Source organism: Microtus ochrogaster, unplaced genomic scaffold (assembly GCF_000317375.1).
Source record: "Microtus ochrogaster isolate Prairie Vole_2 unplaced genomic scaffold, MicOch1.0 UNK37, whole genome shotgun sequence".
Classification (NCBI taxonomy): Eukaryota; Metazoa; Chordata; class Mammalia; order Rodentia; family Cricetidae; genus Microtus; species Microtus ochrogaster.
Window position 1 is genome coordinate 150,047 of NW_004949135.1, and position 11,283 is coordinate 161,329.

The 11,283-nt window shown below is 41.8% G+C and overlaps 1 protein-coding gene across 6 annotated transcripts in view; it reads left to right on the forward strand.

The window, feature by feature from the left end:
• The first annotated feature begins 2,307 nt into the window (after nt 1-2,307).
• The window catches only part of Atg5 (autophagy related 5), a 115,051-nt gene continuing 106,075 nt past the window's right edge, over nt 2,308-11,283 (forward strand). For 2 of the 6 annotated variants that reach the window (XM_005368618.2, XM_026789989.1), the window contains exon 1: nt 2,337-2,540. The gene's annotated coding sequence lies outside the window, so the exon portion shown is untranslated. The other 4 variants (XM_013354265.2, XM_026789990.1, XM_013354266.2 and 1 more) reach the window with 3 other exon arrangements.

The window sequence follows — 11,283 nt, forward strand, 5'->3', positions numbered from 1 at the left end:
TCTTGACGGGTCCCTGGCTGCAAAGCAGGATAAGATAGGACAATCTATACGACAGGATGTCTGTGGCCATACATCTGTGCTGAGAAAGGAAAATCCAAAAGAGGAACGGGATATCTATTGCCATACATCTGTGCTGGGAAAGGAAAAACCACCTATGCCCCTTGCCCCATTCCAACCCACCACTAACCACGCATTTGCTTCTGTAATCTGCTTCTGCTGCCCTCTTTCCTATAAAAAGACCTTCCCCCAGTCTGCAGGTGCACAAGTCCTCTGAAAGACTTGCCGCCCGCAGGTACCTGTGTTTACTCAATAAACCTCTTGCTAATTGCATCCTGTGGTCTGGACTCGGACCCCCTGCAGGTACCTGTGTTTACTCAATAAACCTCTTGCTAATTGCATCCTGTGGTCTGGTCTCGGAGTGTCCTGGTTCTGGGGTCTTCATTGGAGAGAAAGTCCTCTCTGAGGGTCTTTCAAAAAGTATTTCTTCAATACCATGACTCAGGCTGGTTAGAAGTTTGTAGGAAATACACTGAACAATAGTGAGATTTTTTCTGTAGAATTAAATGAGTAATAAAAAAATTCTCATTCAAGGGACTGAACATATTATTAAAGATGCATCTCAAATAAAAATGCAGGGTTACCAAAAAAAGAAAAAAGAAAAAAAAGGCAGGTTTTTTTTTCTTTCTTTCTTTCTTTTTTTTTTTAATGAGACTCCTTAGTAAATGATCTATATTTCTGGGGGGAAAAAAATCACAGATTTCTTTGTAAGAATGCCAGTCCAAAAATGGAAAGTCACAGTTCTCATCTACTTCACCGTCTCAAAACATAAATCCCCACAAGATTAAATTCTATCAGTGTCTAGCTGAGAGCATGCGGCTGTGTCAAACAGGCACTCAGGAGATACTTATTGGCCCAGCCCACTTTTTACCTCTTATACACATGACACATGCAGACATTTTCTAATTTATTTCATCAATCAAACAAAAAAAAAACATTAGTCTTCCCTGCATGGATAAACTCTCCCAGAATCCATATGTTATTGAGTAGAAGACCTAGTGCCAGGAATGGGCAACTTTCCTTTGAGTTGTTGCCAGGGAGGCCTGAGTCCTGCAAAGCACCACAGGAAACTGTCATTGCTGTTGCTTAACTATCACAAATATATTGAATGGCTCTATAGTTAAAGTCACAAGACATAGAGAAATTCTGTTAGAACATTTCTGCTGGCTAGCTTTCATAGTACTGGAAGATACTATACAGAATTGTGAGCGATCAGTCAGTTGTGAGCCCTACCTGCAACACTACTGGTGTAACAGTGACAAGTGTGTTATGGAAGCAACCAATTGCTTTTTGGGTGGTCTTGAGGTACACACCACAGAAGGGAACCGACACCTGGTAATGTAAACCTAACCAAAGGTGCATGGTTGGGTAGGTCGTAGGTCCAGGTAAGGAAGCTCTGCTCTTCTTTTGCTAAAAGGTGACCATTTTATTTCTAAATAGGTATGCTAATATGTGCACTATCACTGCTGATGCCGGTTTAGGTTAAAGAACCTTCTTTTTGCAATGGACAGTGGTTATTGCAGAGACTCATTAACAGGTCAAAGTGCTGAGAATAAATGGCTGTTGTATGCTCAGTCATAAAAGGGACATCATGTCCTCCAGGGTTTAGGGAATATCACAAAAGAGGAGTGTTAGTCCCATCCACTGGGTGATAAAAGAAAGAAAAGAAACCCTCCAAGTTCTTGTAAGACTTTTGTATAGACTCAGTTTAAATACTGCTTGGGGGTAAGTTTATTATTTATTTTCAAAGCAATTAAGAGTAGAATGGGTAGGGAGGATTCAGGGCTCTTACCATCTCAGGTTAAATACAGACACTAATGCCTACTGTGGTTTTACAAGAGAGAAGAGGATCTACTGAGCAAATGGATTTGATTTACCTTGAAAGCTAGGTGTGGTGGCTCGGGTTTGCCGTACCAGCACTTACGCGGCTGCAGAGCTTAAAAGACAAAAAAGTTCCAGACCCGCTGCAGCCACAGTTGGAGACCACTGTCCTGTCTCGAAACCAACAAAACCGTGCCAATCACTCTTAAAAGTAACGTTTTTACGATACTGTTTTGTGAGGAAGAAGAAAGTTGTGCTACCACGGCAGCCCACATCTCAGTTCAAGATTCTTCACTTCCCGGTTCTCCGAAGTCGGGGCGCGCTCTGAATCGTCTTACGCATGCGCAGAAGCGGCTCAGCCCTAGTGGGGCAGAACTCGGAGGGCGGAGCGCAGGCCACGTGGGTTTCCTGACGTCATCTCCCGGCGCCGAGGGCCCCTGGACTTGCGGTGGGCTCCGGGCGTTGTGGGTCGGGTGCGCTTTGGTTCGGAGGGCGGAAGTGCACGCGGGGCTCGCTCTGACCCCCGTGGCGGCGCTCTGTGCGGCTGCGCAGCCTTGGGAGTTCTGCTTTTGCGGCTCTGCACAACAGAGTGAGTCAGGCAGGCAGAGCCCGACTGAGCGTCTTCCCCGCGGTGGGAAGCCGGAGCAGAGCGGGCACTTCGGGTAGGGCTCCTGTGTGTCCGGGGCGCGGAAGTGAGTGGCGGAGGGTGGCCGGGCGAGGGCTGCGGGCAAGCGGCCGCCGGGGGGCACACCCGGGGAGATGGCGGGGGAGGAGGTGGCGATGGGCGGAGGCGCGGTTGGCTAGACACTGCCCCAGAGCCTTTGGACCACCCTAGCTGTCACTTTGAGAAGTATGTCAGTTCCTTACTAAGGTAGGAATTGTAGCATGGAGTCGGAAACTCAAGTTAAGAACTTGGATTTCTCGTGAGAGGAGGTATTTAAGTCGCAGTTACTTTGGTGCATATCAGTTCTATTCAAACGTAGTATTTACTCCAAGCTATTTATCTTCGGTGCCATTCTTTTAGTGTCAGTTTAATAATAGTCCTTAATGCTAACAAAGGCATTCTCTATTAGTGGAACACTTTTATTTATTAGTTTCTTTGGCTTTTTCTCAAAGCCTACTCAGATATGAGGAACCTAAGAAGCTGAGAGACTTAGAGATTTTTTCTCCCGAAGCATGTAACTTTTTTAAGCAAACATAGCATGTTTTCACTAATCAGACTCGGGATTTATCAAACAGCAGATGCCTAGTCAAAGCCATATAGAATTCACTTGATAAGTCTCTTGCGTCCTTGATACCAAATATTTGGTCTGGTAGAAATATTCTGACTTCATTAGACCTATTGTTTGAATTGAATTTGATAGCACCAATAGAGAATGTTAGACTAAGTTTAAATGTACTTTGAGCCCAGTGTTGTGGCTCATACCTTCAATTCTAGTATTGGAAGTTAAGTCCAGCCCTGGCTACTCAGTGAGGTTGATGCCATTCCCGAGGTCTTACAACTCTCAAACACACAGACGCCACCCCTCCAAAACCCCAAACAACCTACCATGCACAAAGCCCTGCCTTCTATCCTGAGCAGCACAACACCAAACTACCTGGGAAACAGAACAAAACAAGTGTGGTGGTTCAAGCTTGTTATCCTTAATCTTGGGAAGCTAAGGTAGGAAGGTTTCCTTAAGATGGAGGCCAGCCTTGGCTACAGAGGATCCCTCTGTCTAAAAGAAAAAAAAAAAGAAAAGAAAAGAAAGAAAAAGAAAAACACACACACAATGTGTCTTTAATCCCAGTACTCAGAATGCTAGTCTGCTCTACATAGTGAGTTCAGACCAGCCAGGGTTATAAAATGTGCACTTGTCTAGGGGAAGAAAAAGTATATGCTAGGTGATGAAAGGTTCTAGTGGAGCTAAAAGTCATGAAGGTGCCACATGGAAAGGCCATTGGGGTATAGTAGCTAGTTCCATTGGAGAAGAATGAGCAGTGGTGAGGGGAGAAGAGGGTACTCAGATGAGATGAGGCAAGGTCCTGTGTGACTTTATAAAAGCTTTAGGTTTTTTTTAAAAATGTATTTGGGTGTTTTGCCTACATAAATGTATGTCCATCATATTTATGCCTAGTGCTCACCAAGGAGTCTATAGGGCAGGAATTAGCAAAAGTTGTAAACCACCATGTGGGACTAGGACCCAAACCTAGGTCTCCCCTAAAGCAGCCAGTGCTCTTAACCACTAATCCGTCTCTCCAAAACCCTACTTTTTTTCTTTCTTTCTTTCTTTCTTTCTTTCTTTCTTTCTTTCTTTCTTTTCTTCTTCTTCTTCTTCTTCTTCTTCTTCGACAGGTTCTATCTGTAGCTCTTCTTTTTTTTCTTTCTTCTTCTTTTTTCTTTCTTTTTTTTTTTTAGAGAGGTCCTATCTGTAGCTCTGACTGGTCTGGAAGTCACCATGTAGATCAGGCTTGACTTGAACTCACAGAGATCCATGTGTCACTACTTTCTGAAGGATGGAATTAAACATTATAATTCCCTCCCTTCCTCTTTTCTTCCTTCCTGTACAGAGTTTCTCTGTGTAGCCCTGTCTGTCCTGAGACTTGCTCCATAGACCAGGCTAGCCTTATAGTCAGTGATTCACTTCTGCCTCCCAAGCCAAGGGATTAAAGGTATTTGCCAACATCACCTAGCTCTAATTTTTACTTTTTATGAGATAAGCTTGAATCAGGGGCAAATTGATCCTGGTTGAGCTTTGAGATGATCCAATTGCCGTGTTGACTGCAGAAATAAAGAAAGGTCAGAGTGGCTTGGGTCGGGTGTGGTTGGAATGATTAGATTATAGATTTGCTTCTAAACTGGAGTAGATAGAATGGTTAGGAATGATTGTAAACTGTGTGGGTGGGGCAACAGAAGAATGGATTCCCTGGAGACTGTTGGGGAGAAGGAAGGTCTGAGGTCATTTTCAATTGTGCACATGTCAGTGCCAGTGTGTGATAAAATACTTGTGAAACAAGCTCAGAAGTCTGAGCTGGAAGTTGTAAGAAGTATGCTTGGTGTTTAAAGTCCTTTGAAAGATGTCCTGGAGGCCTTTTCTTTTAGGACAGAAAAAGGCGTAGACAAGAGAGAAGATAGGATCTCTTCTCACTTCCTACACCAGGGTGGTACAGTTCAGTAAATCTAAATCCCCTGCTTGGAAGAACTGAACCCTATAGTTTAAAGGGGAAACTAGAAATCATGGTCATGATCTGAGGAAAAGGAAAGAGATTGGGAAATTTGAAGATATGATTGAGTGATATAGAAAAGTGTAGGGATCATGGAAGATAAGGGCAAGTGAGACAGGAAAGTGGATTGGAGGAATTTAGGGTACTAGACATTACCTTAGACTCATTTGAAGCTGTTTGTAAATTTCAGGAGAGACTAGCCACTGTCTGTAATAATCTTTCTCTTCAGCCTTGATAATGGAACTGAAGTCCTTTTATGTCTTCCCCAAGTAAGTGCTCCTGTAGCATATTCACTCGAGAAGATTGCTTAGATATTGGTTTAAGCCAATAGAAACTCTTCATTACCCAGCTGGTGACTCCATTGAGTGTTCAGGATCCCTGAAAAGCCTGAGCCTTTTCACAAAAACCATGTCCTGAGTTGGCATACTTCAGTTAACAAGGACAGTTAGCTAGAAGGAGAACTATGGAAGCCAGAAAGCAAGGTTAGTATATTTATAGACTTTCCCAGGACTATGGACTTTGATGGTTTAGGCCCATGTTTTAATTTTGGCAGGTGGTGTTGTGTATGTACTGAATTTATTGCCTCAGTAGAACTTACATCATCAGTCAGTTGTGCTAAATATTGGGTCTGTGGCCCAGTTACACTCTACCACTAAAATATATCCCTAGCCTTCTTCTTAATTTTTATATTGAGATAGGTCCCAATCAAGCTGCTCAGGCCTTGAATTCACCTTATAGCCTAGGCAGGCTTTGAACTTGTGATCTTCCTGCAATGCTTGGGATTATAGACCTGCTTTGCTAGACCTCAACAGCATATATTATTTTTCACAAACATATTCTAGTAAGTATTATGTATTTTAAATAATTCCTAGGTAGTTGAGACTTTGTCAACAAAAATAGCCCCAAGTAATAGTGGGTTAGCCCTTTCTTGTAGATTATGTTAAAGGAACTATTGATTGTTTATCTTGCTTTGTATTTGCTAAGTGACTAGAGAAGCACGTGATTAGCTTGTTGACTGGGAACTGTGTGTAAAGCACTGAACTCTAGAAATAGAATAGTCAAAAGCTACTGTCCTTCAGAATATATACAGGGCTGGAGAGATGGCACATAAGAACACTTGCTCATATCATTAAAGACCAGCGTTCTATTCCCGGCACCCATACAATAACAAATGCCTATAACTCAAATTGAGGGATCTGATGACCTCTTCTGGCTTCCACTTATTGTGTGGATGCTCTTTTTTATATGTGTTTCTGTATGGGTTCACACATTCACATGGCAGTGTTCGGGGGTGAGTTTTCTCCTCCTGCCATAAAGAGTCTAAGGAATTGAACTCAAAGTATCAGACTTGGCTGAAAGTACGTCTGTCTACCTGATGAGCAGTCTTTTTTTTTTTTTTTTTTTTTTGGTTTTTCAAGACAGGGTTTCTCTGTGGTTTTGGAGCCTGTCCTGGAACTAGCTCTTGTAGACTAGGCTGGTCTTAAACTCACAGAGATCCGCCTGCCTCTACCTCCCGAGTGTTGGGATTAAAGGCGTGCGCCACTGCCGCCTGAGCAGTCTTAATAGCCCATAAAGTAAAATCTTTTGAAAAAAGAAAGAAATCTTAAAAAAAGAAAGGAAAAGGATTACTTCTAGAAGTTTTCATCATACTTTGGAATTTCTGTGTCTTCAAAATTGAATTAACGGTGACTTAACATATGCATGCCTTTAATCCCAGCAAGTTTTCTTACAGAGAAACCCTGTTTTCAAAAGCCAAGAATGGACGAACGGACGGACAGACAGACAGACAGACAGACAGACAGACTGACTGACTGACTGACTGACTGATTGATTGATTGATTGATTGATTGATTGATTTAGAGAAGCAGTTAGATGGAAGAGTTCCTTTCTTTCTTTTTCTTGTTTTGGTTTTATTGAGACTGTTACACTTTGTAGCCCTGGCTGTCCTGGAACTTACTATGTAGGCCTGGCTGACCCCTAACACACAGGTCTGCCTGCCTCTGCCTCTTGAGCACTGGTATTAAAGGCGTGCACCACCACAACCTGCTGGAAGAGCTTATTAAGTAGCTAGGTCAGTGTGATCGTTCTCTCTTCATTTAGCAAAATTTGCAAATTTTGAGATGTGCTAATTGGGGACAAGAAGGTAGACATGATTTAATTTTTGTCTTCTCTGTCAAGGAACTCCCAGTTTATTGTGGAGAGAGGCGAGATACATAACTAAAAATTGGAATGCCTCCTAGTGTGAGATACTGAAACAATTAGGCTGGAAGTTGCTTTAGGGGAATACTTCCTAAAGCATAGATATTAAGCTCACTCTTAAAAGGAGTAGGAGTTGTTTTAGAGAGAACTCTTGGCCTAAAGAGGGTGTGTTCATCAGATTGTCCATAGGAGCATGAAGAGAGTACATACCAGATACGTAGACATTGAGCTGCTAAACATGTGAAACACCTGTGCCTGCATCTGTGCCCTCTGAGTACTGCAGTTGCTTTCATTTTACAGATGGAAGATTCAAAGAGGAGGGAGTTTGTTTAGCCCTACAGCTAATGGGTGAAGTCTGCTGTTTAAAATCACGTGTGTGATCTGTACCTACCTGTATTGCCTGCTGTCCACATTTAAATGTTCCCTTTTTTTATTCCTCAGTCATTTTTTCCAGTTATTCTTCCTTGGGAATGTATATATCTGTCTCCGATCAGCCTACTACAAATATTGTAGGTCCAGCACTCATGCATGTTATTATGCTTCAGTTGCTAAATTGCCTCCCAGTTAACCTCTTTACCTCCAGGCTTGCCCTCCATGCCCATCTCTGAGATTCTTGTCCCATTTCACCTTTCTCAGAACTCAGAGTCTCTAGGGCTGCTGGATGGAAGTGATCCGCCCACTGCTTTTCATGTGACAGGTTTGTTGAGCTTGCACAGATTAGACAATAAAGGGCATGCTTGCATTTTCTAGCATTTGCCACGTGTCTGTTACTGTATCAAATACCTTCTATGTTTTTTCCCTCTGAAACAACTTTGTGACTCAAGTATTAATTTTATTCCACAGGAGAAGGATATTGGGTCTTTTGAAGTATCTGGGTTGGGACATCTGTGATACTGAAGCCCTTCCAGGATTAATTCTCACAGACTTTTCCTAGGCAGAAGTTTACTAAAATGTTACACCTGTTGTTTCTGCATTCTCATCTTTACTGATGCAGTGTCTTCTGTTGGAATATATACAGTCCCTAATGTGCGCTCAGGAGAGGCAGTTTCAGCTTTGTGATAATTTTGCGATAAGCAGAAGCAAGGCACAGTTATCTGAAATGTTTTTTTGTCTTTTTGAAATAGAGCCTTGCCATGTAGTCCAGGCTGGTCTAATACTCTTGTATGTAGGGCATCTTCAGCTCCATCCTATTGCTGTGATAAAACACCATGACTAGAAGCAGCTTAAGGAGGAAAGGGGTTATTTCAGCCATGTGTCCTGGAATCGCAGTCTTCCTTGAAGGGGAGTCATGGCAGGAACCTGGAGTCAGGAATTGAAGCAGAGGCCTTGGAAGAGTGGTGCTTCCTGATTTACTACTTTGCTTGCTCAGCCTGCTTTCTTATATCACTCAGACACATCTGCCCAGTTGTGTGGCATTGCCTGCCCTAAGTGGAATGGGCCATTCCACATCAATCATTAATCAAGAAAATGTCCTGTAGACGTTCCTATAAGCTAGTCTTTATGGAGACATTCTCTATACTAAAGTTCCTTCTTTCCAGATAGGTCTAGGCTTGTGTCAAGTTGAGAAAAACCAACCAGCACAGTAGCCTGGGTTGACCTCAAACTTGGAATCTTTCTGCCTCAACCTCCAAAGAAGTGGAGTGTGGCTTCTGGTTTGGACTTGGTTCTTTTTAGACACAGGATTTTAGAAAATAATTCAACCTTTTCACCTTAGTTTTATCATGTATATTATAAATGAGAACTTATACACTTGTGTATAGCCAGGGTGAGGTGGTATAAAATATATAGTATTCCTAGAGTTTTAAAACTTGTCTCAGGCTGAGCAATGCATGTTTGTAATTCCAGCACTTGGGAGAAAAGCAGGAATATCAGAAATTCAAGTCACGCCTATGCTGTATAGTGAGTTTGAGTAGTCTGGGGAGACTACAAAGATCCTGTTGCAGCCTGCCTTCCCCCATACTATCATTGATGTTTATCCAATCTGATTCTTTCACATTATTTTGTGGGCTCGTGTACTCTTTCAAAAATAACTGAAAAGATCCAGACAATATCTCTGGGTACCTATTGTGTTCCAGACACTATTTCAAATGTCAGAAGTAAATTGATATTTGAAATTCAATCCATTTCCTCAAGGAATTCATTACTATCTACTGAAGGCGAGGTGTACAGATGAACACCTTTAACCCAAGCTTGTCAAGTCTGTAGTAGAGGAGAAGTAAAGGTGCATCCGTGGAGGAAAGGGGATGATCTCGAGTCATGCCTAGGAGAAAGATCTTTAAAACTGGGTACTGAATGATGTTCCAAGTTGGAAGGCAAAGTCGGAGTGCTGCTTTACCATGAGGGGCACACCAGCATATACAAAGGCATGGAAATGGCATTAAAGTGCATGGCACATTCAGTAGATCTGGAAACAGTGACTAATGGTTTTGTTTTGTTTTCCTTTTTCTTTTGATAATACACTATCTCTCTATGTAACCTTGGCTCTCCTAAAACACACTATGTAGATTACACTGGCCTGGAACTCAAGAGATCTGCCTGCTTTCCCCTCCCAGTACCTGGAGTTAAAGGCTTCTGCCACTCTGTCCTGCCAATGACTAAGGTTTTAACAGTTGTTTTTGTATTCATCTAGTACGTAGCATATAGCTTGATCTATCAGAGGATCAGATTTATTGACTATATTTAAAGTTTTCATTCAACATTTTATTATGTTTAGTGATTTGTATGTGTGTGTGAATACTTGTGCCCAAGGCCAGAGGTGTCAGATCACTGGAACTCGAGTTACAGGCAGTTGTCATATGCCTAAGGTTGGTGCTGGGAAATGAACTTAGCATATGCTCCTAACTGCTGAGCCATCTCTTTAGCTTGATTATATAGAAAAGTGTTTTAGTAATGTGTTTGATGCAGAGTTTTTAGAAGTTATTTTTCTTTATTGTTATAATTCCTGATTGTTTCTATGGTTTTGATTATTCTTAAATCTTCAAGCAGTATGTATGTGTGGAAACTTGGACCCAGAACCTCACGAATACTAATCTTATGTTCACTACTCCGTCACATTCCTAGTCCTCTTTGCCCCCTTGCTTTTGAGTTATAGTTTTTCAGTGTAGCTCAGGCTCACTTGAAACTTGTCCTCCTCCCTGTTTCCCATATGCTGAAATTACAGGTGTATGCTGTATATCTTTATTAATTTGTTCGTGGCTTATGTGCTAGTGCTGTTTTCTGTTGTTGAATATTATTTTAAGATGTGTTTTATTAGTTTGTGCTATGGAAGATTTCTTTTAATGATGCAAAGATGAGTTGCATCCTTTTATGTTGTATTTGTTTAACTCTGTGAAGTTTTTACTTTGCCTGTCTAAACTACCTGATTGGTCTAATAAAGAACTGAACGTCCAATAGCTTGGCAGGAAAGGATGGGCAGGGCTGTGAGGCAGAGAGAATAAATAGGAGGAGAAATCTGGGCAGAACAAGGAGTGAGAAAAGAAGGAGAGGAGGATACCAGGGGCCAGCCACAGAATAAGAAATAAAAAGCCCAAAGGCAAAAAATGGACGGGATAATTTAAGTAAAGAAAAGCTGGCTAGAAACAAGCCAAGCTAAGTCTGGGCATTTATAAGAAAGAATAAGCCTCTGTATTATTTATTTGGGAGCCGGGTATCAGACCCCCAAAAGAGCCAAGTAATAAAGAAATAATAGTTTTCCATTTTACAAGTGAGAAAAGTTAGCAATAGAAAATGGAATCACCAGTTTTCCTTGTATATTTTAAGTATATTTATTAGACCAGAGACATAAAATTTATTATAGGTTAACTTTGTCCTTTCTACTACTACTACTACTGTTAATAGTTATTTGTAGTCTGCATGTGGGTATGTGTACCTCTGTTCCAGTGTCTGTGCAAGTCAGATGTCAGATCTCTTGGAGCTGGAGTTGCTTATAGTTGTGATCTGCCTGATGTGGATGCTGGGAATTGAACTTGGTTCCTCTGTGTTGAATTAGGAGCGGCGGGGCTG